The sequence below is a fragment of the Apodemus sylvaticus genome, chromosome 4 (assembly GCF_947179515.1).
Source record: "Apodemus sylvaticus chromosome 4, mApoSyl1.1, whole genome shotgun sequence".
In the NCBI taxonomy this organism is placed as follows: domain Eukaryota; kingdom Metazoa; phylum Chordata; class Mammalia; order Rodentia; family Muridae; genus Apodemus; species Apodemus sylvaticus.
The window spans coordinates 150773899-150801842 of record NC_067475.1 but is presented as its reverse complement, the minus strand read 5'-3'; the positions used below and the strand labels follow the sequence as shown (position 1 = coordinate 150801842).

The window sequence follows — 27944 nt, the reverse complement described above, 5'->3', positions numbered from 1 at the left end:
GGACCAGTCTGCTTTGAGTTCTGTAGGCTTCTTGTATATTCATGGGCATCTCTCTTTTTAGATTAGGGAAGTTTTCTTCCATTATTTTGTTGAAGATATTTGCTGGTCCTTTAAGTTGTAAATCTTCACTCTTATCTCTACCTATAATCCTTAGGTTTGGTTTGTCATTGTGTTAACCTTAACCTCCACTTTATGTAATTTTTTTTAAATGCCAGACTATCCATTTTACACTTGCTTTATTTTTCATTATCTATAGCTTCAGGAAGATTCGCAAAGGCAAATTAATGTATAGAGTTGGATTATTACTACGAAACTGTTTAGTCCTAGCTATCTAAGCAGATCTTCTTTTGGGAGGATTTGACATAACTGCCAAGCCTCAGCAAACCCAAGGATGCTAACAGTATTTTGAGAAGTTGCTGCAGATACCCTTGGCCACCGTTCTTGTTAATTTCTTGCAATTTGAAGGTACAAGAAAAAATTGTTTACAAAAAACGATCAGGTTTTGTTCTTTAAAATGCATTTAAATTGTAAACATCATTTTAAGCCTTTAAAGTGCCTATGATTCTATGTAACTTGTTGCATACTGGTGTTAACAAGTATATATACAAGTTTGAAAAAAGAGTTGGTATTTTATAATCACAGAAAATTCTAAGTGTAACTTTTGTAGTCTTATGAATAGACATAAATTGTAATTTGGGAACAAAAAAAATTACTGACTAAATCACATGGCTTAATATTGAAAAAAAAGAGAACCAAATAGCCCTATTAAAAATGGAGTTCAAAACTAAACAATTCTAAATTGAGGAATACCGAATGGCTGAGAAGCACCTAAAGAAATGTTCAACATTCCTTAGTCATCAGGGAAATGCAAATCAAAACAACCCTGAAATTCCACCTCACACCAGTCAGAATAGCTAAGATCAAAATCTCACTCAGGTAACAGCAGATGCTGGAGAGGATGTGGAGAAAGAGGAACACTCCTCTATTGCTGGTGGGATTGCAAGCTGGTACAACCACTCTGGAAATCAGTTTGACAGTTCTTCAGAAAATTGGACATAGTACCACCTGAGGACCCTAGGCATATACCCAGAAGATGCTCCAACATGTAATAAAGGCACATGCTCCACTATGTTCATAGCAGCCTTATTTATAATAGCCAGAAGCTGGAAAGAACCGATGTCCTTCAACAAAGGAATGGATACAGAAAATGTGGTACATTTACACAATGGAGTACTACTCAGCTATTAAAAACAATGAATTCATGAAATTGTTAGGCAAGTGGATGGACCTAGTAAATATCATCCTGAGTGAGGTAAACCAATCACAAAAGAACATATGATATGCACTCACTGATAAGTGGATATTGACCTAGAAGCTAGGAATACCGAAGATACTATTCAGAGACCACATGAAGCTCAAGAAGAAGGAAGACCAAAGTGTGGATACTTTGGTCCTTCTAAGAGGGGGGAATCATAATACCCATGGGAAGAGATATAGAGACAAAGTGTGGAGCAGAAATTTAATGAAAGACCATCCAGAGACTGCTCTACGTGGGGTTCCTTTCCATATACAGTCACCAAATCCTGGCACTATTGTGGATGGCCACAAGTGCTTACTGACAGAAGCCTGATATAACTGTCTCCTGAGAAGCTCTGTCAGTGCCTGACAAATACAGAAGTGGATTCTCACAGCCAACCAATGGACTGAGCACAGTGTCCCCAATGAAAGAGCTAGAGAAAGGACCCAAAGAGCTGAAGGGCTTTGCATCCCCATAGGGGGAACGATGATATGAGCCACCCAGCACCCTCAGAGATCCCAGGGACTAAACCACCAAGCAAAGAATACACATGGAGGGGCCCATGGCTCCAGCTGCATATGTAGCAGAGGATGGCCTTGTCAGACATCAATGAGAGAGGAGGCCCTTGGTCTTGTGAAGGCTCAATGCCCAAGTGTAGGGGAATGCCAGGACAGGGGAGTGGGAGTGGGAGAGCTGGTAAGCACAGGGGGATGGGATAGGGGGGTTTAGGAGGGGAAACGAGGAAAAGGAATAATACTTGAAATGTAAATAAAGGAAGGGAGGAAGAAAAGAAGGAAGAACAGAGAGAGGTGAGGGAGGGAGGGAGGGAGAGAGAGAGAGAGAGAGAGAGGCCCATATCCCCCTGCCAGGGCTGGCCCCTGGCTGTGTTCTTCATCCAGATCATTTAAAATATGATATTAAAGGCTTGCTTGCTTTTTGTTGCTGCTGCTGTTGTTGTTTTAAAGAATTCTCTATGACTAAAGCGATAGATCAATGGTTAAGAATGTTTTCTGCTCTTGCAGAGGACCAGGGTTTGCTTCCCAGAACCCATATGATGGCTCACACTGCATGTAATTCCAGTTTCAGGGGATCCAATGGCTTTCTCCAGTATATAGAGACACTGCACATACACACACACACACACACACACAGAGAGAGAGAGAGAGAGAGAGCACATACATCCATATCGACAAGCATTCATGTATATAAAAATAGTTTTTTTTTGAAAAGAATTCCTTCTTGTAGCCATTTGAATAGGAATATCCCTAGTAGGCTCATAGACTTGAATGTTTCATCACCAAGGAGTGGCACTATTAGGAGATGGAATACCATGTTGGAGTAGGTATGGCCTTGTTGGAAAAAGTGGTGGATGTGCTGGTGGGGGAGACTGATGTTTCAAATGCTCAAGTCATGCCCAGCGTCTCTTCCTGCACCCTGCTGATCCGGATGTAGCACTCTCAGCTCTTTCTCCAGCATCATGTCTGCCTGTGTGCCACCATGCTTCTCCAAATATTATTCCTATCCAGGAAGTCACTCTGTAAACAGTTGCCATTGCTGAACAAAAGCTTTCTAGTTTTATGTACTTGATTTTTCAAGTTTTTTCTTTTGTTTCCATGCTTTGGGGAGTCTCCCCAAAATACCATAACATTTTAGTGTCATAAAGCATCTCCTCGCTGCTTTACTTCAGTGGCCTTACAATCTTAAATTTACATTATTCTATGGTGAGCTGATCTGCATCACTGGTAGGAGATGAGTGTAGGCTAATTTTCCAAGTACCACTATCTGGAAAGACAACTTTTTCTTCAGTATGAATTTTGTCACCTTTGTCAAGAATCATTTACCATAGATCCATGGCCTTATTTCTTAACTTTCTACTCTATTCCATTGGTCTATACATTTGTTTATATGTTAATACCATGTTTTGATTACTATGGCTTTGTAGTATGTTTGGGAACCATGTTACATAATGCCATTTATCTAATTCTATGTGAAGAAATCAACAATAAATCTCACTTTTAAAATTAGAAAAAGATTAAGAACAAATGTAATCAAAGAGATAAAAAATTTCTATGATGAAAATTATATAATATGAATAAAATTAGAATGTTAAACAAAAATTGGAATGACATCTACATCAAACTGGGTTGTCTCTGAGCCCCATGGCCACAGGTCTTGCACAAGTTATGGGTCTGTCACTAACTATGGCCTGTAGAAAGAATATTGTGTGTACTATATGGATGCATCACTCGTCAATTAAAAAGCCTATGGTCTCTGGCTTAGGCAAGAAACAGAGGTGGGGCATCTGGGAGGAGAAAGGATTCTGGGAAAATTGCCAGGTGGAGATTTGCCGAGAAGATGTACAGAGAAGGATGCCTAGTACCTGAGCACAGGTAATCAATCATGTGGCAGAACATAGGTTAAAATAAATGGGTTTTCTTAAGTTATGATTCTAGCCAGAAAAGGGCCTACTTATCTGGCCAAGGTACTTATAAATATATTTTGAGTCTCAGAGCATGGGACTGGGAGGGAAGAACTAGACCATAAGTTTACAATGGCCCACACAAGAAGCTTTTTTAAGGCTAAGAGCAACATGAACCTGTGAACAGAAATATTTGGAATGTGGTGATGACATATCAACTTAGTGAAACAATAATATCAGGTTCTCCCCTTGGAGCTTAGAATCTCCTCAGCCACCAGCTCTTGAGCAGGTTTACAGGTCAAATCCAGCAGGCCTCAAATCCAATCAGAAAACTGTTGGTTAAACCAAACAGAACATTCTGAGTAAGGCTGTTGATGACTCCCTGAAGTCCTCCCAGGACCCCTCATAGCACTTCCTGGTACAGTGAAAGCTGGCCAACGTGGAGGAAACCTCTAGCTCAGTTTCAGCTGATTTCTCCATGTCTTGTCACTGCATTGTGTGGTGTCTTCAGTAAAAAGGGGTTACCATAAACTTCTGGTTAGAACCAAGAGCAATGGCAGTAATCTGCATTGGTTTGGGGACCCATGGAAACTGCCTGATGAACAATCTAAATTTAAAAAAAAATGGAGGTAGCAGCAGTCTTACTATATATCCCGGGCTGGTCTCAAACTTCCAGTCTTCCTGCTTAGTGCTGAAACATTTCCCTGAGTGCTGAAACAACAGGCATGTGCCATCCTTCTCAGCTCCTCTTGCAAAAGACAAGCTCTTACTTTATACCCCAGGCTGGCCTCAAAAATGGCAGTCTTCCTGTGGTGGCCTTCTAAGTGCTAAGATTAAAGGCGTGACCCACCATCCATGGCTGGAAGTTTTTCTATTACTAGTAAACAAAAGCCCCTAGAAATGACGGATCATGATAAATACATCTTTTTCAGAGTTAGTTTGGGATGTGATGTAAAAAAGTTACTCTAAAAGTACTTCTCAAAAGTGATGCTAATAACCCTCTAATGTCATTCAGTGTATAGTTGCTATCTCATTAACAGAAAAGAGTTACTTTTACTAGGAATACTGAAAGTATAGGCTGTAGTATAACAAATATTCCTATTTCACCCACTCACAACTAAACAATGTCAATAATTTGTCATATTGAGTATTTATAATAAGGAACTAACACTGATTGAGGAGTAACCAGGCACAGGCAGCATTGCAAGTGCTTTACATAGATTAATTTGACTAAATCTTGCAAATCCCTATGAGACAGGGCTGTGAGCTTTGCAAAGTTAAATTTAAGGGGTCTATATTAGTATTCTAAATCTGCCAAGAAGAGTGTCATAGTCTGGGTAATTTAAACAACAGAAACTCATTTCTTCACCATTGGAGAAGCTCAAGTTTGAGATCATTGTGCTATCTGGTTATTTCTGTGCCCTCTTTCTTTCATATGCAGATCTTCTGCCTGCTTTTCTCCTTCATCTGCACATGGTCATCTTCTACCTGTATTTCTATACCATTTTTCTTTTGTTTTCTAATTCTTATACCGATGACAATCTTATTGGATTCGGGCCACCCTGATACCCTCTCACTTAATTTGAGCATCGCTCTCAATAACTAAGAAATGGAAGCAACTAATGGCACATAAATAGATAAGCAGTTGTTACTATGAATAAATGCAACAGTAATATCACCCTCAAAAAGAACAAGGAGCAGAAGTAGTAGAGGAAGAACAGATCTGGCTGGCCATGGTCGGTCATGGGTCATGCCTCACACTTAGGCTGAGGCAGCAGGATCACAAGTTAAAGGACACCCTGGACTCTGCAGTGAGATCCTGTTTAGAAAGAAAGAAGAGAGGAAGAATAAGGAGGGGAAGGGGAGAGAATAGGAGGCTAGGAGGAAGGAGTGGGAAGGGATAGAGGTAAAGGAGCAGGAGAAAGAGATCCCACCATCTGCAATACACACACACATCTGCATCTGCATCTGCATCTGCATCTGCATCTACATCTACATCTACATCTACTCACACACACACATACATACATGCACAAATATATATATATATATATATATTTAATTGAAGGGTATGATAGCCAAAATAAGTCAGAGAAGGAAATTAATACATGACCTTCCTCAAATGTAGAATCTGAAAAGTCAAATATACAAGAGAGTAAAGGTGGGACTGAAGAAACTACGAGACATTGGTTACAGACACAAAGTACAGGTCTACGGGATAAATAAGGCTAAAGATCCAACAAGCAGCAAAGTGAATCTGCTGATAAATCTATATGGTGTACATATAATTTGCTGGGAATTAATCAGGAGATAACCACACACAGGTAACATAAGAAAATGGGCAATTTGCTTATCATAACATTACAATAGAATTAATATATGTACCTCAAAATGTTGCTATGAACATTGAATTTGTAGAATGGTCAAAAGATCATAAGAACCTTCTCTGTATATACGGTTATACTTTGAGAACTGGTCAGTTCAACTTGTAGAATTGAGGAGACACTTGGTTTTATAATAAAAGCTCTATTCGTGTTTTCCAAATGCTGAAGGGACAAAACCAGCTAAAGCAGCAGCTCAAACCCAAATAAATGCATGAAAAGTATAATCACCACAAACTATAGAAATAATCTCTGAAAGTACAGTCCTTAAAAACCTATAAATAAGGCTGGGCAGTGGTGGCGCAGGCCTTTAATCCCAGCACTTGGGAGGCAGAGGCAGGCATATTTCTGAGTTCGAGGCCAGACTGGTCTACAGAGTGAGTCCCAGGGCAGCCAGAGTTACACAGAAAAACCCTGTCTCAAAAAACAACAACAACAACAAAAAAAAAACAAAAACAAAAAAACAAAAAAGCAAACCTATAAATAAAATCAAGCTTCATTAGTGAAAATCTGTTTAATCACACAAAAAGGTTAAACAATACAAATTAGTGATATTATAGTGGGAATGACATAATATTTTGCTTCAGATTTGAATAATATTTCATATAAACAGATAAAATATTAGGTGATTTTGATTGCAATTGACATTGCTTGGGCAAGGTATTTCAGCAATAATACAGCACATTTACAGTGACAAGAAATATTTATCCTTCAGGATATGTTTCCCTGAGACCCTTGGAGTGCTCACTGCTGCTCACACCCTGGAGACACAGGCATGAGGGATAAACCTTGCAAAGTGTGCAACCTACTGACGTACAACGTAAATACGCAGACTATGCAGAGCAGGTTAAATGCCAGTGCTGAGCTAATGTGAAACCTGTGCCATCAGAATTTCTAAGAAGGCAATCTCAATAGCTATTTCCCTTGAAAACAGAGAATTTGGGGGACAGTCCATATACCCGAAGTTTCAAAACAAGCACTTCTAGTCCACTGCCCTAATAGTTCTGTGCTGTCTCTCCCAAAGCCTAGACAAAGCAACATTTCCTTCCAAGAAACACATTCTTTAAAAATAAAAAAGTCTCCTTTCTTAGTATACTGTCATAAGTTACTACTCATTTCAAAGAGCAGTAACAGCCCAATACTGTAGTGAAATGTTGTCCTCATCTGTAACAACAACAAGGAAAAGAGCAAAGTTTTCTTTACTAGTCATTTTGAGAGTGGCTCACAGACCACAGCGGCCCTGTGTTCCGTGAGACTACAGAGAGGATGGCAGCACAGGAAGCAGTGCCCTGAGATGCTAATGAAGTGCAGCCAAAATAAGATAATTATTTTAATTAATGGTAATGATTTTAACGGTTGAACATTTTAACTAATTAATTATGATTGATTGCTTGTTACTAATCAAGGAATATGATTCAAAGTTGTAATTGAAAACCAGGAGCGATAGGTTCCATTGAGAGCATATCACGGCCCAATTGAGACACGGGGCTTCATTCTTTCTTTCAGAAGTCACAATCTGTATCATTCCAGCACTTCACCCAACTCCAGGAATTCCTTCAGGTAAACTCATAGGACACATGTTCCAATTGTGTATTTGGGATCCTTTATCCTAATATCAGATGAAAACATATTCAAAGAAATACATGATGTTTTGTAACTGTAGCTTTTAATCAATTTTTCATCAAATTTTATCCTTGTTCACCTACAGTCTAAGTTTTTTCCTTTCAAGTAAATACTCTGCTTATAAGAAGCCATTCCAATAGGCTGCTGAGAAAATGTTAAATTTATTCATTAAATGTAATAACTGAGAATTTGGCTTCCACACGATTTGCATACAGCATCTTGGACATTGATTAGTTAAGCAGGAAATGCTCAAGACTAAGACAACCATGTCCTGACTCTGCGTTCTAGTCTAACAGGTTTTTGCATGGAGGCAAGTCAATATTCCAGTAGATCCTGAGACATAGAAAATAGCAGAGCATTCATTATAAGGTCATAAAACAGTTTGGAAAGGGGAAAAGTACAGTATATCTATACTGCAGCATGTGACACTATAGTGATGGCAAGACATTGGGCAAGGATGGGTCTAGGTAGAATCCAGACTCTGAGTCTCCTGTTATCACATTAATGAAAGAATTATGGGAAAAGTCCCCGATGCTGAAGCACTTCAAGGGGTTTAAGGAGGATCCACTGTAGACCACCTGTTGGAAGACTGGTAGACCGAAAACACAAAGCAGGAGGCTGCTCCTATTGTCCAGGTGAAATGAATAGACAAAGTCACTGTCAGAATTTTCTGAATAAGATTACCTGATTTTATTTAAAAAATAAACTGTAGAGGAAAGGAAGATGGAGGCTTATAGGCAGACACAGTCTGCTGGGGTCCCTTGGGAGCATCCAGGAAAAGATGGACAACAGCTGTCAAAATAAATCTCCGGTTTCAAAAGCACAACAGAACGGAAAAGTCCACAGTCATCCCAAGGGAAATTGTGTGGTCTAGACAGCTCTCTTCTACCAGGGAGAGGGCGAGCAACAACAGATTGGCCAGCTTAAGCCAGAAAGCCTCAGCAAATCTGCACAGTGTTTTGAGCAGCAGACATTTTTAACAAGCAGAGAAAGAGGAGAAAGGAACCCAAACGTTGGACATGGCCACGGCATAGGCATCGTGTGGGGAAGGCCAAGAAAAGTCCATTGGTTGGAAGCATATGAGAGATGTCTTTATAAACAAACCCATCTGAGTTAGCAGATTAGCCCCCTAGATGTTCCCTAAACTACACATTCTGAGAACCTACATAAATCTCAAGGGACAATATCCTGACAAAAAAGACACATGCTTCTAGAATCTATGCAGAAGAAACTGAGTTGCAATCATTTGGTACCTAGCACAGTGGAAATCTAGTTGGGTCTGCAGAGGGATACAGACACAGGTTCGAAACCTAACTTCTACACAAAGAGAAGGTTCACCAACCTATGCAACCTGTGAAGGACCTTCCATGATAGGACTAAGATCACCTCGGCATTAGACTTGTACTGAGGAATCCGAGAAAGAATGCTAAGAGATGAGGTTAGGAAGAGTAAGCAGGCAGAAGATAGAATTCAGACTCTACCCCATCCTGTACTCTATTTCACTTTGGTTACTTCTTTCATACCCAACACCAAAAGACAGGACAACCTTACCCTGCCTAACATTGTTCTCCCTCTTTTAATTTTTTTGCCATTTTTATCCCCCGACCCTTTTTGATAGGACTACCCAAAACTCATCGTGGACTGGTTTGGAGGACTCTGAGTATCCTGGTAGCCCGAGCTGACATTGCTCGAAGCAATCTGGTTGCGTTGCTTCATGTCTCTCATCTTATTCTATCTTGAACCAGAGCTAGTCCTGGTCCCATTACCCTCTCCCTTCAACATTATCACAATATTAATTTCTTTGTTTACATTTCTATTAATTCCCTTAGAAACTAGTATCTTAGTGTAGACAGTACTTCCTTTACTTCCCCAAATTGATTAAATTTGAGGGAGAATCCTACTGAACTATTGCTGTATTATCATAATGGACCAATTTTTCATTAGTGTTTTTTAGGTAGACATTGACCTGCCTCCACAGACACATGGGCTGAAGGTCTGCCTCCCAACAAAGATCCCAGTCTAACACAGAGACGTGACACCTCAACATTATTACAGCGTAGTCCACATGGAACACTGCAGCATTTCTGCTGAAAGACCAAAGGTGATTAAGAAACAATCCAGCAGGCCAGTCATGGAGATACATGCTATTTAATCCCAGCACTGGTGAGGCAAAGGCCGATAGAGCTTTGTGAGTTTGAGGCCAGGTTGGTTTAGATAGTCCCAGTTCAGCCAGGATGATATAAAGTGATCTTTTTTCAAAATCAAAACAAAACAGGAAAAAAAAATCAACCTGACCAAAAACTTAACCCCCGGTATACAAATCTCAGTGCAAACACACAAGAAACACAAAAAGGCAGCATAACTTCTCCAAAGATTATTAACCTCTTACCCTTGGTTGGATTTAATATCTGCTCCATGGGAAAATGTATGTCTGCTACTATAAATCTTTCCGAGAACTCATGGCTAGGGAGCTCTTGGGGGATGATATCCTCTTAGTAAGTGGAATTTGACCTATCTTCTAAATATAATCTCTATTAGTGCAGTTCTCAGTCCTCATTAGAGAAGCTTCTTTCTACAGTGGAAAGTGATTTCTAAATAGACATACAAGCAGTCAAGGTGTAGAGAATATGTGTCTGTGGAGTGCTGAACTGTGAACGGGAGCTCCATATTACAGCCCCTTTCCACAAAGTCCAAAACCTTGTGGAGATGGATGGAAAGAGCCAGAACACAGGGTTACTTCTGAAAAACAGTCTCCTGGACACATCAGACCTGCTGCATGCATGACTTTACAGAAGCCTTGGCTGCCTGCACAAGATCAAGCCAGTCAACAGTCCAGCAGGGATAGGGAAAGGGCCTGTAGGTCTCACTGCTAGCTGAGGAAACGATGGCAGTTAATGGCTGCTGGGGAAGACAAATTTTCTTCAGCAGTAAATTGATCATACTCCAGAGGATTGCCCCACATCCATCCATCCATAAAGGGCAGCATTATTTGGATACAGCGGTCAGGGAGGAAGCATGAAACTGGGAGAAAATGTTAGGAAATGGTTTAGGAGAACTTGGAAAGAAGTAATACGAAGTGGTGAATATGATTAAAATTCATTGTATTCATATTAAATTCTCAAAGAATAACTTAACATATAATTTAAAATATATAATTTTCTAACCTTACATTAATAGCCATCAATGAGTGAATTAGTAAAATCCCAAAGAATTCAAAAGAATGCCTATAAATATGTTCAAAAACATCAAAGAGTACAGAAAGAAACTCTTGAATAGATTCAAAGAAAATAACCAAGCTGAATGACATAAACTTCCTGAACAGAACACCAGTGGCGTATGCTCTAAGAACAAGAAGCAACAAATGGGACCTCATAAAACTGCAGAGCTTCTGTAAGGCAAAGGACACTATCAGTAGGACAAAATGGCAACCAACAAATTGGGAAAAGATCTTTACCAATCCTACATCTGACAGAGGGCTAATATCCATATATACAAAGAACTCAAGAAGATAGACTCCAGAGAGTCAAATAACCCTATTAAAAATTGGGGTACAAAGCTAAACAGGAAATTCTCAACTGAGTAAACTCGAAGGGCTGAGTAGCACCTAAAGAAATGTTCAGCATCCTTAGTTATCAGGGAAATGCCAATCAAAGCAACCCTGATATTCCACCTCACACCAGTCAGAATAGCTAAGATGAAAAACTCAGGGGACAGCAGATGCTGGAGAGGATATGGGGGAAAAGGAACACTTCTCCATTGTTGGTGGGATTGCAAGCTGGTAAAACCACTCTGGAAACCAGTTTGGTGGTTCCTCAGAAAATTGGACATAGTACTACCAGTGGACCCAGTTATACCACTCCTGGGCATACACCCAGAAGATGCTCCAACATACAATAAGGACACATTCTACACTATGTTCATAGCAACCTTATTTATAATAGCCAGAAGCTGGAAAAAACCTAGATGTCCTTCAACAGAGGAATGGATATAGAAATTGTGGTATATTTACACAATGGAGTACTATTCAGCTATTAAAAACAATGAATTCATGAAATTCTTGGACAAATGGATGGAACTAGAAAGTGTCATCCTGAGCAAGGTAACCCAATCACAAAAGAAAGCACATGGTATGCACTCACTGGTAAGTGGATGTTAGCCCAAAAGCTCAAAATAAGTTACAATTCACAGACCACAGGAAGCTCAAGAAGGAGGAGGACTGATATGGGGGTGCTTTGGTTCCTCTGAGAAAGGGAACAAAATACTCACAGGAGCAATAAAGGAGACAAAGTGTGGATCAGAGACTGAAGGAAAGGCCAACTAGAACTGTCCTACTTGGGGATCCATCCTATAAACAATCACCAAACCCAGACTCTATTATGGTCGACAAGAAGTGCATACCAAACGGAGCGTGTCATGGTTGTCTCTGAAGAGGCCCTGTCAGAGCATTACACATACAGAGGCAGATGCTAGCAGCCAGTTATTGGACTGGGAGTGGGGTCCTCAATGGAGGAGTTGGGGGGGCAGTTCATAGGAGCTGAAGGGGTTTACAGCTCCATGGGAAGAACAACGATGTCGGCTACCCAGATGCCCCAGGACTCCCAGGTACTAAACTATGAACCAAGGGGTATACATGTTTCCAGCCAAAAATGTGGCACAGAAATGCCTTGTTGGGCATCTGTAGGAGGAGTGATCCTTGGTAGGTCCTGTGAAGGCTCAATAGATGCCCCAACAAAGGGAAATCGAGGAGGCATGGGAGTGGTTCCGGTAGCAGAGCATATACTTGGAGGCAGAGGGTGGGAGGAGGGGTTGGGGGTTTTCAGGGAAGGTGAAACGGGAAAGGTTTTAGCATTTGAATAGTTAATGAAGATGATATTCAAAAAATTTAAAAAAAAATGTCAGTACTGTAGTGTCAGGGATGCAACAGCAGGGTCTTTATTCTGCTTGAGCTAGCTAAGGCCCCTCCAACACATCACCGACATGCAGGTTGGTTTTGGTGGTGGGAAGTCTGAAACATCTATCAGGGCAAGGCTTTATAGTAGGCAGCAAGCAGGGGCTAAGTGTGGAAGCATCTAATTGGAAAGCAACTGGGGCCTTTAACATAATTGACTAGTGCTGGGAATCATATCATAAACTTAATTTCTACTTCCCTCTACATTGCTGGTCATTAGGCAGGAGCTGGGCTTGTAACCTGAGGGTGCAGGATTGTTGGGGGAATGAACTGGAGAAGCTGGTCTTGTTGAAGGTGTAACCTGGAGATTGTTGGGGATTGGCCCAGAGACCAGAGCTAGGCTCAGGTTTTATTGGGGGGCAACTTGGAAACTAATGCTAGGTACCAGCCTGTTAGTTTACCTGAGTTCAAACTTAGGTCGGGTTCTCTAAAATGGAGTCTGAACTTAAAAGATTTGGCTTCTCAGTATGAGATACTGGACATGAAATTTGATGATGAGCTAGAAAACTGAAATGGTAGAAATAAAAACTTCAATAAATGAAATCAAATATATGGCTCCGTGCAAAGAACCAAGAAGAGGAAAGAAGGCAGTTCAAGAAGAAAGGACAATACATTGAAACATTCAATGACAGAAATAACCTAACAGGAAAGTATGAATAAAACAAAGCTTTAATGGAAAAAAATTCAATACAAAATCTGCAAATCATGGACATAGAAGTCAGAGAAGTATTTTGGGCTAAAGTCATATAAAACATTTTCAATAAAGTCTAGGGAGGAAGATGTCCATCCAATATAAGAGGCATTTAGACACTAGGCAGACAATGCCAAGAAATAAGCCCTATATCATATTTTAGTTAAAACACACAACATGACAGAAAAGGAGCAAGTATACTCAAAGTTTCAAAAGAGCAAAACCAAGTTATATAGCAAAGCAGATGTTTCAGGTCAACAGCAGCTAATGAAAAGAAACTTAAAAGCTAAGAGAGCTTGTAATGATGTATTTCAATCTCACAAAAATAATATCTATCAACCAAAATTACTATGTCCACCATATCTACTGGTCATAAATGATAGAAAAATAAAAAAAATTTCCACAAAAAGTAAAATCAAAAATTTGTGACTAACATGCCAACTTTACAGAAAATACTTTAAAGAATCCTTGATTCTGAAGGAAAAATAAACGCATCCATGTGGCTATAAGAAAGAAAAAATCCAATGAGAAAAGTAAATAGGAAAACACTACAAAATCAGCACAATTACAGGATCTCAAGCCTGTCTCTCAATAATAACTCTGTATATCAGTCACCAACAAAATTAGACGGGTTTGTTTGTTTGTTTGTTTGTTTGTTTGTTTGTTTGTTTGTTTCAAAAGGGATCCAGTTATTTGTTGCCTCTAAGATATACACCTCATTATCAAACACAAACTCAACTTTAGGATCAAAAGACCAATGTAAGGAGAAAATACAGACATTTCTGTTGCTTTTCTAATATCTGACCACATGGACTTTAAACCAAAACTAGTCATGAGACATAACTGCTGTTTCTCATTAATAAGGAAAGTGACTTACAGAAGATATTAAAATTTTAAGCATGAACACAATGAGTACCAATATACTCAATTATACATAACAAGCATTACAAATATAATGACATATTAATCTTGTCTAAAGGTTACTATTTCTCTGATGAAATACCATGTCCAAAGTTAACTTGGGGAGGAAAGAATTGGGCTTACACTTCCACATCACAATTCATCATTAAAGGAAATCAGGACAGGAACTCAAACATGACAGGAACCTGGAGGCCAGAGCTGATGCAGAGGCCGTGGAGGAGTGTTGTTTGCTGTCTTGGTCTACAAAACTTGCTCAGTCTACTTTCTTACACAACGCAGAACCACCAGCCCAAGGGTAGCCCCAGCCACCGTGGGTTGCCCTCATGCCCCCCCAATCAATTATTAATTAAAAAAATTCACTGCAGGCTTGCATACAGCTCAGTCTTATGGAAGCATTTTCTCAATTGAAGCTCCCTACTCTACAATGCCTCTAGCTTGTGTCAAATTTGCATAAAACTACCCAACCCAAACCCTAACACAATCATAGTGGGGTGACTTGAAAGATTCACTCACACTAAGAGACAAGTCATCCAAATGAAAAACAAAAAGAGGAAAATCCATTTAAGAAAATGGACGTACTAGCAATCAGTTCAACCAACCATTGCTTCATTTGTTCCAGCACTGGTTGAGGAAGACCTATAAATCTTACCCTTAGCTCAGGAACTATAGGCAGTTAATTGCTCCCAGGAAAGAAAAGTCAATTTTCTTCAGGGGGTGGCACAACAGTTTATCCAACACTGCTCCATGGCCTCTGCATCAGCTCCTGCCTCCAGGTTCCTGTCATGTTTGAGTTCCTGTCCTGATTTCCTTTAATGATGAATTGTGATGTGGAAGTGTAAGCCAAATTCTTTCCTCTCCAACAGTGCTCTGGAAAAATTCTGTATCTTAATCAGTTGACCGATAATGAAAGTACGGTGCATATACAAAATGGAATTGTATTCAGTTGGAAAGAAAGCAAACTGTAAGAAATTTATAGAAACTTCCTCTAACATAGATCATATGAAAGAATACAAGACAATTCTTGAAGTTAATTAACTATATCAATGGAATAAAATTAACTAATATAATGGAATAAAACTAGAAATAAAATGTAAGAGAAAATATAGAATAAACACAAACTCATGAAGATTAAACAACAAACTGTTGAATGATAACTGGGTCATTAAATAAATTAAGAACATTTTACATTCTTAAAGCTGAAAGCAAATGAAAATCTACCTAAATCTGAGATCCATGAATGCTAGTTTATAATTCTTTTTTTTCCTATATTCTTTGTTTACATTCCAAATGTTTTCCCTTTTCCTGGTTCCCCCCTCCCCATCAGTCTCATAAGCCCTCTTCCCTCTGCCCATTTCCCAATCACACCCCTCACATTTCCCTGTCCTGGTATTCCCCTTCAATGCTGGATCAACTATTTTCAGAAACAGGCCCCTCCCTTTCCCTCTTCTTAGGTATCATTTAATATGCTAATTGTGTCTTGAGAATTCAGAGCTTCTGGAATAATTAATATCCACTTATCAGTGATTGCATTCCATGTGTATTCTTTTGCAATTGGGTTACCCACTTAGGATGATATTTTCCAGTTCCAAACATTTGCCTAAGAATTACATGAATTCGTTGTTTTTAATTGCTGAGTAGTATTTCATTGTGTAAATATACCACGTTTTATGTATCCATCCCTCCATTAAGAGATGTCTGGGTTCTTTCCAGCTTCTGGCTATTATAAATAAGGCTGCTATGAACATAGTGAAGCATGTGTCCTTATTGCATGCTGGGGAATCCTCTGGGTATATACCCAGGAAAGGTATAGCAGGGTCCTCCAGAAGTGTCATGTCCAGTTTTCTGAGGAACCACCAGACTGATTTCCAAAGTGGTTATACCATCTTGCAATCCCACCAGTGGAGGAGTGTTCCTCTTTCTCCACATCCTCGCCAACACCTGCTGTCTCCTGAGTTTTTAAACTTAGCCATTCTGACTGGTATGAGGTGAAATCTCAGGGTTGTTTTAGGTATGCTGTGCCTTCATTTTCATTAAATTCTAAAAAGTTTTGATTTCTTTTTCTTCCTTGACCAAGGTATCATTGAGTAGAGTATTGTTTAGCTTCCATGTGTATGTGGACTTTCTGTTGTCTTTCTTTCCTTTCTTTCTATTTATTTATTTATTTATTTATTTGCTATTGAGGGCTATTTTACTCCATAGTGATCTGATAGGAGGCATGGGATTATTTTGATCTTCTTATATTTGTTGAGGTCTGCCTTGGTGCCCTTGCATTTGGAGCATAGATGTTCAGGATTGAGAGTTCTTCTTGGTGGATTTTTCCTTTGACCAGCAGTCCTTCCATGTCTCTTTTGATGACTTTTGGTTGAAAGTCAGTTTTATCCGATATTAAAATGGCAACTCCGGCTTGTTTCCTGAGACCATTTGCTTGTAGAATTGTCTTCCAGCCTTTTACTCTAAGGTAGTTTTTTTGTCTTTGACACTGAGGTATATTTCCTGCATGCAGCAAAATGTAGGGTCCTGTTTACGTATCCAGATTGTTAGTCTATGTCTTTTTATTGTGGAATTGAGTCTATTGATGTTAAGAAATATTGAGGAATAGTGATTATTGCTTCCTGTCATTTTTGATGTTAATTTTATACTTGAGTAGTTATCTTCTTTTGGGTTTGATGAAAGAAGGTTATTATCTTGCTTTTTCCAGGGTATAGTTGCCCTCCTTGTATTGGTGTTTTCCCCCTATTGTCCTTTGTAGGGCTGGGTTTGTGGAAAGATATTGTGTAAATTTGATTTTGTCATGGAATATCTTGGTTTCTCCATCTATAGTGATTGAGAATTTTGCTGAGTATAGTAGTCTTGGCTGGCATTTGTGTTCTCTTAGAGTCAGCATGAGATCTGCCCAGGATTTTCTAGCTTTCATGGTCTCTGGTGAGAAGTCTGGTGTAATTCTGATAGTTCTTCATTTATATGTTACTTGGCCTTTTTCTCTTACTGCCTTTAGTATTCTTTGTTTAGTACATATGGGTTTTTGATTATTATGTGACAGGAGATATTTCTGTTCTGGTCCAGTCTGTTTGGAGTTCTGTAGGCTTCTTGTATATCCATGGGCATCTCTCTGTTTAATTAGGGAAGCTTTCTTCCATAATTTTGTTGAAGATATTTGCTGGCCCTTTAAGTTGTAAATCTTCACTCTTCTATGCCTATAATCCTTAGGTTAGGTCTTCTCATTGTGTCCTGGATTTCCTGGATCTCTTGGGTTATAAGCTTTTTGCTTTTTGCATTTTCTTTGACTGTTGAGTCCTTGGTTTCTATGATATCTTTGGCATCTGAGATTCTTTCTTCTAACTCTTGTATTCTGTTGCATTTATGGCCCCTGATTTCTTCCCAAGGTTTTCTATCTCCAAAGTTGTCTCTCTTTTTGATTTCTTAGTTGTTTCTACTTCTGTTTTTAGATCCTGGATGGTTTTGCTCAGTTCCTTCACTTGCTTGTTTGTGTTTTCCTGTAATTCTTTAAGAGATTTTTGTGTTTCCTTTTTCATGACTTCTGCCTGTTGACCAAAGTTGTCCTGTATTTCTTTAAGTGATTTTTGCATTTCCTCCTTATTGGCTTCTACCTTTTGATCCATATTCTCCTGAATTTCTTTAAATAATTTTTGTGTTTCCCTTGTAAGGGCTTCTAACTTTTGATCATTTTTCTCCTGAATTTCTTTAAGAGATTTGTTTATGACCTTCATGTGTTCCTCTAACAGCTTCATGACCAGTGATGCTGTTTTTCTGTTTTTATGGTGTGTTGGGGTATCCAGGACTTGCTGTTTTTGGAGAATTAGGTACAGATGCTGCCAACTTGCCTTGTTTTCTGTTAGTAATGGTACGACGTTTACCTTTAGCTATCTTGTTCTCACTGGTGTTAGTTGGTCTTGTTGTCACTGGCTGGTGCTTCAACCTCCTGTGAGCCTGTAAGACTATTTCTGTGACACTGGATGACTGGGTTTCCCCAGGCACAGATTGCTGATGTGCTGCCTTCCTCTTGTGTGTCCTTGGAACCCTGTTGTGTCTTGCCCCAAGCAATGTTATACTTAGGTAGTCTCAGTGAACCTGGTGCTCCCCGACTGCTCTGTCTTGGAGTGAAGATGGTGGTGGGGAGTCCATCCAAATGTTGATCACCCCATAGGGCACAGGACCTATGACCAGATGGAACACAGATGAACCGCTGATCTGCCCAGGTCCTGGGCACAGGCAGACCTCCAGCGGTTTGCGACCCCAGAGAACTTAAACTCGGGATATCTCAGTACCTGGTGCTGCCCTTCTGCTCCATCAAGGAGTGAAGATGGTGGCAGGGAGTCACTCCCTGTGCTGATCCACACGTAGGGCACAGGTCCCACGACAGACTGGCACACAGACGAACCACCTATCTGCCCAGGTCCTGGGAGCAGGTAGACCCCTGGTATTTTGTGTCCCCAGAGATCATAAAGTCAGGATATCTCAGTACCTGGTGCTGCCTTTCTGCTCCAGTAGGCAGAGAAGATCTAGTTTATAGTTCTATGTGCAACATCTGGGAAATTATAAATGAATAACTTAATAATTCACCTTAAAAACAAAGTGAAGGCACACCACAACTAGTAGAGAAAGCAAAAAATAAGATTAGAACAGAAGTTAATGAAAAGTGGGGGATGGTTGCAAAAAATGATGGAATGAATATTGATATATTTGAAAAAGATGAAAGAAAACTGACCTAGTCATAGCCAAATTAGCCAAAAGAAAGAGAAAAGACTCAAATTAACAAAAATTAGATATGAAAATAAAAACTTTATAAAAGATACTAAGGAAATTCAGAAAATCATTAAAATTTAAAAAATTTTTAATTTATGTTTTTAACTTTTTAGATATATGTATTTTTAAAGATTTTAAAATATATTTAAAAATATATTCCACTAAATTGGAAATTGTAAAAGAGATAAATTTCTGAATATATGACTTAACCAAATTTAGACTAAGATGAGATAGACAACTTAAATATGTATTATATAAACTGAGATGGAAGCAGTTAATTTTTAAGAAAAAAAATCTTGCAACTAAAATAAATGTAGTCCTAGATAAGAGTCACTGCTGAACTATTAAAATTTTAAAGAAGAACCAACAGAAATGCTTCTCACACAATTTCATAGAATAGAAAACAGAATGGATGCTACCAAATCTTTGTTACAATGTATCATCTTCATAGAAAACCAGAGAAAACACAGAAAGAAAACTATATGCCATGCTTCCAATAAATATAAGTATAAAACTTCTCAATAATATACTTGAAAATTAAATATAAAAATACATCAAAAAGATCTTTCATCATAGCCAAATCTTCCTCATTCCAAAAATAAAAATTCAATAGATGCAGATCAACGAATGTAGTATGTCATAGAATTGAACTAAGAAATAGAAACCACAAGATTCAACAGACACAGAAAATGCTTTTGACAAAATGTCACGGTCACTCATGAAAAAAAATTTGAAGGAACTAGAAATATAAGAAAAGTACTTCCACATAATAAAGGCTACAGACAAAAGACCAATAACTAACAAAATACTAAGGAGTGGGCAAATTGAAAGCATTTTCACTAAAACCAGGAACAAGAAAATAAAGCTCAATCTCTCTATTCATACTCAATGCACTGATGAAGTCTTAGCTATAACAATAAAGTCAGAGAAAAAGACAAATGTGATACAAGTAGTAAATTAAGTCAACGAGTTATTTGCAGATGATTTGGTTCTGTGCTTATGAGAGCTTAGAAAGGCTCCACTAGAAAATATAGACTTAATAAACATATTCAGCAGAGTAGCAAGATACAAAACTAAATTATAAAACCTATAGGTTTCCCAAACAAAATAATAAACATGTTGAAAAAAATTACAAAATAAGACCCACTCACAATTACTTCAACTACCTGTTTTTTGAAAAAGATGTTTACTAAAAAAAAAAAAAACAAAAATGAAAAAACAATGAAAAACTAGTGCTGAGAAAACTGGGTATCTCCATGAAACTAGATACTTATCTGTCATTGGCAAGAAAATAAACTGCATAAAGATCAAGATCCAAAACATAAGGCCTGAACCATTAATACTGCTTGAGGAAAACTAGGGAATACACTTCAAGATAGATGCATAGTTAAGGACTTTCTAATAAGACTAATGTTTGCTCAAGGAAAGAGGTCAATAACTGATGACTGAGAGATTATGAAGCTTTAGAGTTTAGGTATAGCAAAAGAAAATGTTAACTGAGAAAAGATAATGGGAGACATTCTATATATAGTGTTAATGAACATTTATCATCTGGGCTGACTGTGCTCCCTCCAAGACTCAAAGACTTGTAGCAAAAACACGAATACCAGACAGGGGAAGCCCTCCTCTAAATTGTTGACCAAAGTAGTCCAAAAGACTCTCAAAACACACAGTCTATTGCTGTTCTCCTTGGTTGCACCCTAGAGATGGAGGGCCAGGCCCTATTGATGGAGACAGCATGCTCTTCAGAAACAAGTCCCAAACTGAAACTGACCTGAATCCTGCATTCCTGATGAGTAGGTTGCAGAAGGTGCTATGCAAGCTTCCAAAGGAGGGAAGCGATCAACACTCTTGAGCAGCTAGGATGCCTATGAACGATATTAGTAATCAGCAAGGCACGATAACCTCACAGGTGCAGCAGTAGCACCCAGGTAATAAGTTACCTTGGTAGTCACCAATTGCTCTTTAATTGTATTTAAGTCCTAGTCAACAACTGGAAAACAATTCCTGGCACTGAAAACCTAACTACTCAGTGCTAGTGAAGCCATGGTTATTGGAAGAGAATCTACAACCACTAATTTACTAAAGCAGCAAATATAAACCCTAATAACAATCTATAAACATTTGCCCCTTTACCCACAGATAAATGTAATCTTTACCCCCTCATCAAAAATTGTTTTTCTTTGTAACAAATGGAGACTGCTACATCCTTAGTAGTCATAGTAAGGCAAATTAAAATTGCTTTGAGATTCTATCTCACTTCAATCTTAATGGCTATAATATGTTTTTAAAATGACAACAAATTCTGGCAAGGGGGTTGGAAAATGAGAATACTTAATTCATTGTTGTTTGGAATGTAAACTGCTATAACTACTATGGAAATCAGTGTGGAAGTTGCTCAAAAAACTAAAAATAAATTTGCCATATGGCCCATCATTCTCATGCCTGGATACTTGTATAACTATGTTCATTGTTGCTCTCTTCACTAAGTAGCCAAGAACTGTAAAAAAAAAAAAAAGCTATATGCCAATCAACTGATGAGTAACAAAATAGTGCTACATATACACAACAGAGTTTCATTCATCTGTAAAAAAAAAAAAATGAAATTCCAAAAGCTTGAGGAAAAGGAGTGGAACTGGAGAAAACAGAGAGATGACCCAAGCACAGGTAATCACAGACTGCGTTTCTCTCTCATATGGAGAGCCTAGCACCCAATAGTTAGAATGTTTGGTTGAAATGTTTTTAAAGGACAGGAACTTAGGAAAGGGAACTTGTTGGGCATGTGTTAAGTAAGGACCTACAGCAGAGCAATGAAATTGGAAAGTAAAATAGTTCCATGCAGGCACCAGCTCAATCTCACTTTATTCAATGAACTGGGTTGACATTGTCCTGGGCAATGGAGCCTCATTCCCTTCTGTCCTAGATCAGCCTGGGTTGCTTCGAGATCTTTACTGGACGCCCCGTCAGCCAGTGCCAGCAAGTATATCTGACGATCTTTTCTGTCCTGGAACTCCTTTTCTCCTATTGGGTTACCTTGTTTAGCTTTGATAGGAAGGCTTATTATATCTTATTATATATTCTTTTGTCCTGTTTGGCTGTTGTTTCTTGGAGGCCTTCTTTCTTCTGAAGACAAAACAGTAGGAGAGTGTATCTGAAGAAGAGGGGAGTGAGGGGGATCTGGAAAGAGTAGAGGGAGGGGAAACAGCAGTCAGATTTTATTGAAGAGAGAAGACTGTATTTTCAATCAATTAAAGAATCTATAGATAAATAAAAAGTAAAGAAGTTAATATTAGAAATGAAGACATTTTAGTGGAAATTGGTCTAGGGGGATAGGGTAGAAAGGAGTAGGGTCAGGGTAAAGTTAACCAAAACTAAGGATGTATGAAAATCACTATGGAAATCTACTACTCTATACATCTATTTAAAAACATAATCTTTAAACTATGTTTTGAGTGGAAATACTCTACATGAGTGGATAATGTTCCTCCCAGAAACCAAAGGTTGTTAAACAAAAACCCCAGTTCCAGATTATAATATATACTTAGGAGGGATTGATCAGGGAGGACCCAGATAATACAGGCTATTGCTGATGTTCTTGGCTGCCTATCAGAATGAGTCCATAAGACCTTACGGCTGAAGATACTACACACACAGGCTATAAGACATTGAAAACTCAAGCTAGACCTGCATGGAACTTTCCTCCTAGCTAGCTATCTTTCCTAGGGCCAGAAGGTGCTAGGCAAGCTGCTAGAGGAGAAAAAATCATTAATAGTTCTAACCAGTTGTACACCTCATGGGCTACAAGAATGATTGTCTACTAGCAATATATACCCCCATCTTTGTGCATTAGTGGCGTGACTATAACGTGGTAGGAACTGATTTCTGATTCTGAGACCCACTCCACAGGAAGTAATTTACACCCTGTGCTGTAAATCTGGCTAAGAACTTGTGGCTAAGAAGGTCATAGTCCTTAGAAGAAATTTACCAGTCTCAGTTTGCTAAATAAAAATGGTGGCAAAGTGCCTTCTAGACACCTGTCTTTATCCCTGCAGTTCCTGCTGCTAGGTCACCATCAGAGAATCTTCATTTTACATGTGCAGCAATCATTCAGACAAATCACAGTTCGTAGTAAATGACTATCGAGTGTCCCACCCTAAACCATGAAGAAGAATGAATATAGGAAGAAGTAGTGGGGGAAGAATGCTAGAGTGTGTTCTGGTCATGGCACAGTACAGCAGTCATGACCTCACTGCTGCCCTAGAGATGGGCACAAGACTGAGCCCATCGAAATTTCAGCTTGTGTAGGAAGGAGCTTATCAGACTCCACTCTCATTTATTCTCTCTGGCTCAAAAAAAAAAAAAAAAAAAGACATTAACCTAGGAGGATAGGAGGTAGGCATTAAGTAGTGCTGTAGCCCTCTGGCTAAGTCTGGTGACCTGTGAACTGACTGGGAGCAACTGGAGGTGAAGAAGGAAAAACACAAAGCAGACTGGAATATGATTTGGGGTTCCATGGCTTGCCAACTTGGATGGGATGAATACTCCCCGTGTTTATTACACACAGGGAAAACAGCAGTGGCCAGCTAATCACAGTAGGGGATCTCAGCACGGGGAAAGTTGGTCTCTTTGGTAATTAATGCTAGAAAAGCTGAAGTCACATGTAGAAGAATGAAACCATTTGTCCATATTCACCCTGTTCCAAGTGGACCTCGGCTCTGAAACTCTAAAACCAACATATAGGCATAGGCAGGCACTTTCTAAAAAGAACTCCAGTTATTTAAGTAATAATGCTAAGAATTGACAGTCATGGGCCCTAATGAAATTATGAAGCTTCTGCACAGTGGAAGAAAGGGTGAAGAGAGCTTGGTGCATGCATTAAAATCTATAATAGTTAACTGGCTTCTCATAGAGCACTAATATGCGGTCAGAAAGCTGAAAATACAAAGATCTAAAAAAAAAAAAAAAAAAGAAATCAATCTACCAAAAATTAGCTAATGGATTGAACATATAGTTTTTAAGAGATGAAATACAAAGGAGCATCAGAGAAATGCAAATTAAAATTAGATTGAGAGTCCAAGGGCAGGAGAGATAGCTCAGTGGTTAAGAGCACTGACTGCTCTTCCAGAGGTCCTAAGTTCAAATCCCAGCAACAACATGGTAGTTCACATTGAGAGTCCATTTCACCACAGTCAGAAGGAAAGCAATTATAAAAATCAGTACAACAAGTGCCAGTAAAATGACAAAAAGAAGTAAACTTTGCATACTGCTAGTGAGAATGCAAACTAGTCGAACTACATGGATATCAATACTGATACTCCTCATAGCCTATATAAGATCTGCCTCATGGCCCAACTGTTCATCTGCTGGGTGTTTGCCCAAGCCAGTATAGCACAGACAAAGTGGCACATCAATGTTTATGTGCATCAGTCATAAAACTAAGTCATGGGGCCAACCTAGGTATCTAACACTAGAGGAGTGTTAGAGAAATATGCTGGTTTTGGAAAATGTGTGCCATTGGAGCTGATCAGATTAAGAAAGTTAAGTCAGTCTCAAAAAGACAAATATCACATTTTCCCATTTGTGGTTTGTATATATTTACAGCTATCTAAGATTCTTACGTATATACAGCAGTAGAACTGTGGCAATGGACTAGCAAGCAGGGGATAAGAAAGCAGAGGGGTGGGGTCCCAGAAAGGATATTTTCAAAGTTTTCACCTATATGGAAATGTTCTTTTGTTGTCCAATACCGTGTACAGTAAATACACTTTTACATATACAAAAATATTCCTCTTTTGCAAAATCTTCTACTAAACTCTGAAGGAGAAGCAATATCTTTATCCCTGTCAGATTGTAGCAAGGTAACGTTACAGTGTTTATATTTTAGCCAAGAAAATGTTTTACAAAGTCAGGGAGGAAACAGACAAAGTTGAAAGAATAATGACGTTCAGATCATCTCCTTTTACAAATCTTGTTTCTGATCGTCCACTCAGGAGTTTACCCTTGGACATTTTTAATCTCAGGTCACACTTCCTTCTGCCATTTGGCATTTTCCCAGGCACCATCTCTTTCCATCACTCAGTGGAAACATTCGCCAAGCATAATTAGGAAAGTAAATCTGCCGGAGAAATTATCGCATTTTCATTTCGATTTAGCCAGTGCTAAACAATGGATAGTCAGTTCATTTTCCTTCCCTGGAAATTTAAAAACAAACAGCCAACCAATCATCTAGGCACATCTGAACTGGGTGTGAACTGAGCCTCTGCTATATGCTTTGCAAATCACACATTCATTTGTGGTTATGCCCTAGTCAGTGCAGGGCTTGCAGGACTTCCAAGACTAAGGCACGGTCTTCAGTTGGGATGACAGAAGCAACACAGGTGTGTAAGGGAAGTGTAGGGGAATGGCATCAGTGGAGACCACTAGGTATCACAGACTGGCATATAATCTCAAATTCTGCCCCAGGAGAAGTCACTAGCTACATTGGCTTGCAGAATTCATTCCAGAATGATTTTTCCAGAATGATCAGCACTGGGAAGCAGAATCCTACTGGAGAGCTGTGGGTTTAGGCTACAGCCGTAAAGGAGGTTGATGTGCTTATGACTTGGTACATCTCAGCGAAAGGGGTGAGCCTCCCTGGTCTAGAGGCCTAACCTCAAGGCGTGCTCAGCCGCTGAGTTGTATCACCTAGCACAACCCCTCCATGCTTGGAACCACCCACAGCGGGCTGCCCTCCCAATCAATTATTAATCAAGAAACTGCTCCCCACAAACATGCCTACAGACCTGTCTGGTGGGGGAATTTTCTCAGTTGAGTTTCCCTCTTCCGACCTGGCCCCAGTCTGTGCTAAGTGACAAAAACCTAATCAACACAGTTCCTACTCAAGACTTTTCCTATAGGAATGTCTTAAAAATAATTACTTTGGGCCGGGTGGTGTTGGCGCACGCCTTTAATCCCAGCACTTGGGAGGCAGAGGCAAGTGGGGTTTCTGAGTTCAAGGCCAGCCTGGTGTACAACGTGAGTTCCAGAACAGCCAGGGCTACACAGAGAAACCCTGTCTCGAAAAAAAAACCAAAAAAAAAAAAAAATTATTTTGAGGCATATTTATTAAGTTGTCCACTGAAGAGATTTCTCCCAAATCCGAGACAAAACATTGGATAATACGCATTAGGAGACAATGTAGTTTATTTTCTTCCAAGATATTATTATACCCTATACTCCTAAGTGGCAGGATATGTGTTTCCAAGCAGGAAGATATGAGGATTGAAAGCAAGGAGATCACACTTAGGAACCACACAGCCATCTTTGCCACTTGCCAGCTCAGGTTTCATTAGCCATATAATGGAACTGATAACAAAATTCTCCTGCATAACTTGCATGAGCTTTAAAAACAACAACAACAAAATTCAACTGCATGTCCGTGGCTCAAAAGTCATATATTTTACAATATTTTAATGAAAAAAATCAGTAATACTAAGATACTTTATATGTTAAAGAAACAAATTTTTCTAAATTAATTTAGAAATTATACTCAATATTGATTTTTGACATAGGTTTGCTGTGTATCTTCTAATTAGTTACAGACTACTCCTATAGGATTTTAACAATAAATTCTCAGTTAAAAATTGTAAGAAGACCACTGGCTGCTCTGAAAAGCCATCTTAGCATTGTTCCCAGGTCGAGCTCACTGCAGCCACCTTCGCCACCCCCACTGCCTCCTCCATCGCGGACTCCGACCAGCTCTGTCACCAGAGTCCTCGAACTCCACTCATTCCTCACTCGTTGCATCCGTGCCCCACCAAGTCAGACACGGCAGTGGACACCAGCTCCGAGATCACTACCAAGGACGTGAAGGAGAAGTAGGAGGTTGTGGAGGAGGCGGAGAATGGAAGAGATGCACCTGCCAATGGGAATGCTCAAAATGTGGAAAATGGGGGAGCAGGAGCCTGACATGAGGTAGATGAAGAAGAGGAAGAAGGTGGGGAGGAAGAGGAAGAGGAGGAAGGTGACGGCAAGGAAGAGGATGGAGATGAAGATGAGGAGGCTGAGGTTCCTATGGGCAAGCTGGTAGTGGAGGAGGAAGAGGAGGAGGAGAGGAGGAGGAGGAAGAGGAGGAGGGGGGAGGAGGAGGAAGAAGAGGAGGAGGAGGAAGAGGAAGAGGAGGAGGAGGAAGAAGAGGAGGAGGAAGAAGAGGAAGAGGAGGAAGAAGAGGAAGAGGAGGAGGAAGAGGAGGAGGAAGAGGAGGAGGAAGAGGAGAAGAGGGGGAGGAGGAGAGGGGGAGGAGGAGGAAGAAAAGGAGGAGGAGGAGGAGGAGGAGGATGTTGACATCAAGAAGCAGAAGACTGACAGCAAAAGGGAAAGCTAACCTTACGCCCGCCCGTGACCTATTCACTCTCTACCTCCCATCTGGTCACTTCCACGAGAGAAGCAGGCCTGCCCACCCACAGCGGGCAGTGCCACCTACAGATGGCATTTGCTCCCCACAAACCACAACATGAAGTGGCAACACAGAAGGGAAAAAGAACCAGAACTTCCCAGGCCCTGCTTTTTTTCTTAAAACTACTTTAAGAGGAAAATTTGTTTGTATTTTTACTTACATTTTATATTTTTGTACATATTGTTGGGGGTCAGACATTTTTAATGATAATGGGTGAACAAACCAGCCTTCAGAGCATTTTCTGTCCTACTTCAGACTTTACTTGTGTTGTGACCATGTTCATTATAATCTCAAAAGAGAAAAAAAAACCTTGTAAATAAAACCAATCTTATTCTGAGCATCCCAGTAATTTGTGTGTGTGTGTGTACCTAGCTGTACTATAAGTAGTTGGTTTGTATGAGATGGTTAAAAAGGCCAAAGATGCCGGGCGGTGGTGGCGCACACCTTTAATCCCAGCACTTGGGAG

The 27944-nt window shown here is 39.5% G+C and overlaps 1 pseudogene; it reads left to right on the top strand.

Moving 5' to 3' along the window:
• The window catches only part of LOC127683746 (prothymosin alpha-like), a 37486-nt pseudogene extending 10318 nt beyond the window's left edge, over positions 1 to 27168 (top strand).
• Positions 27169 to 27944: the final 776 nt, after the last annotated feature.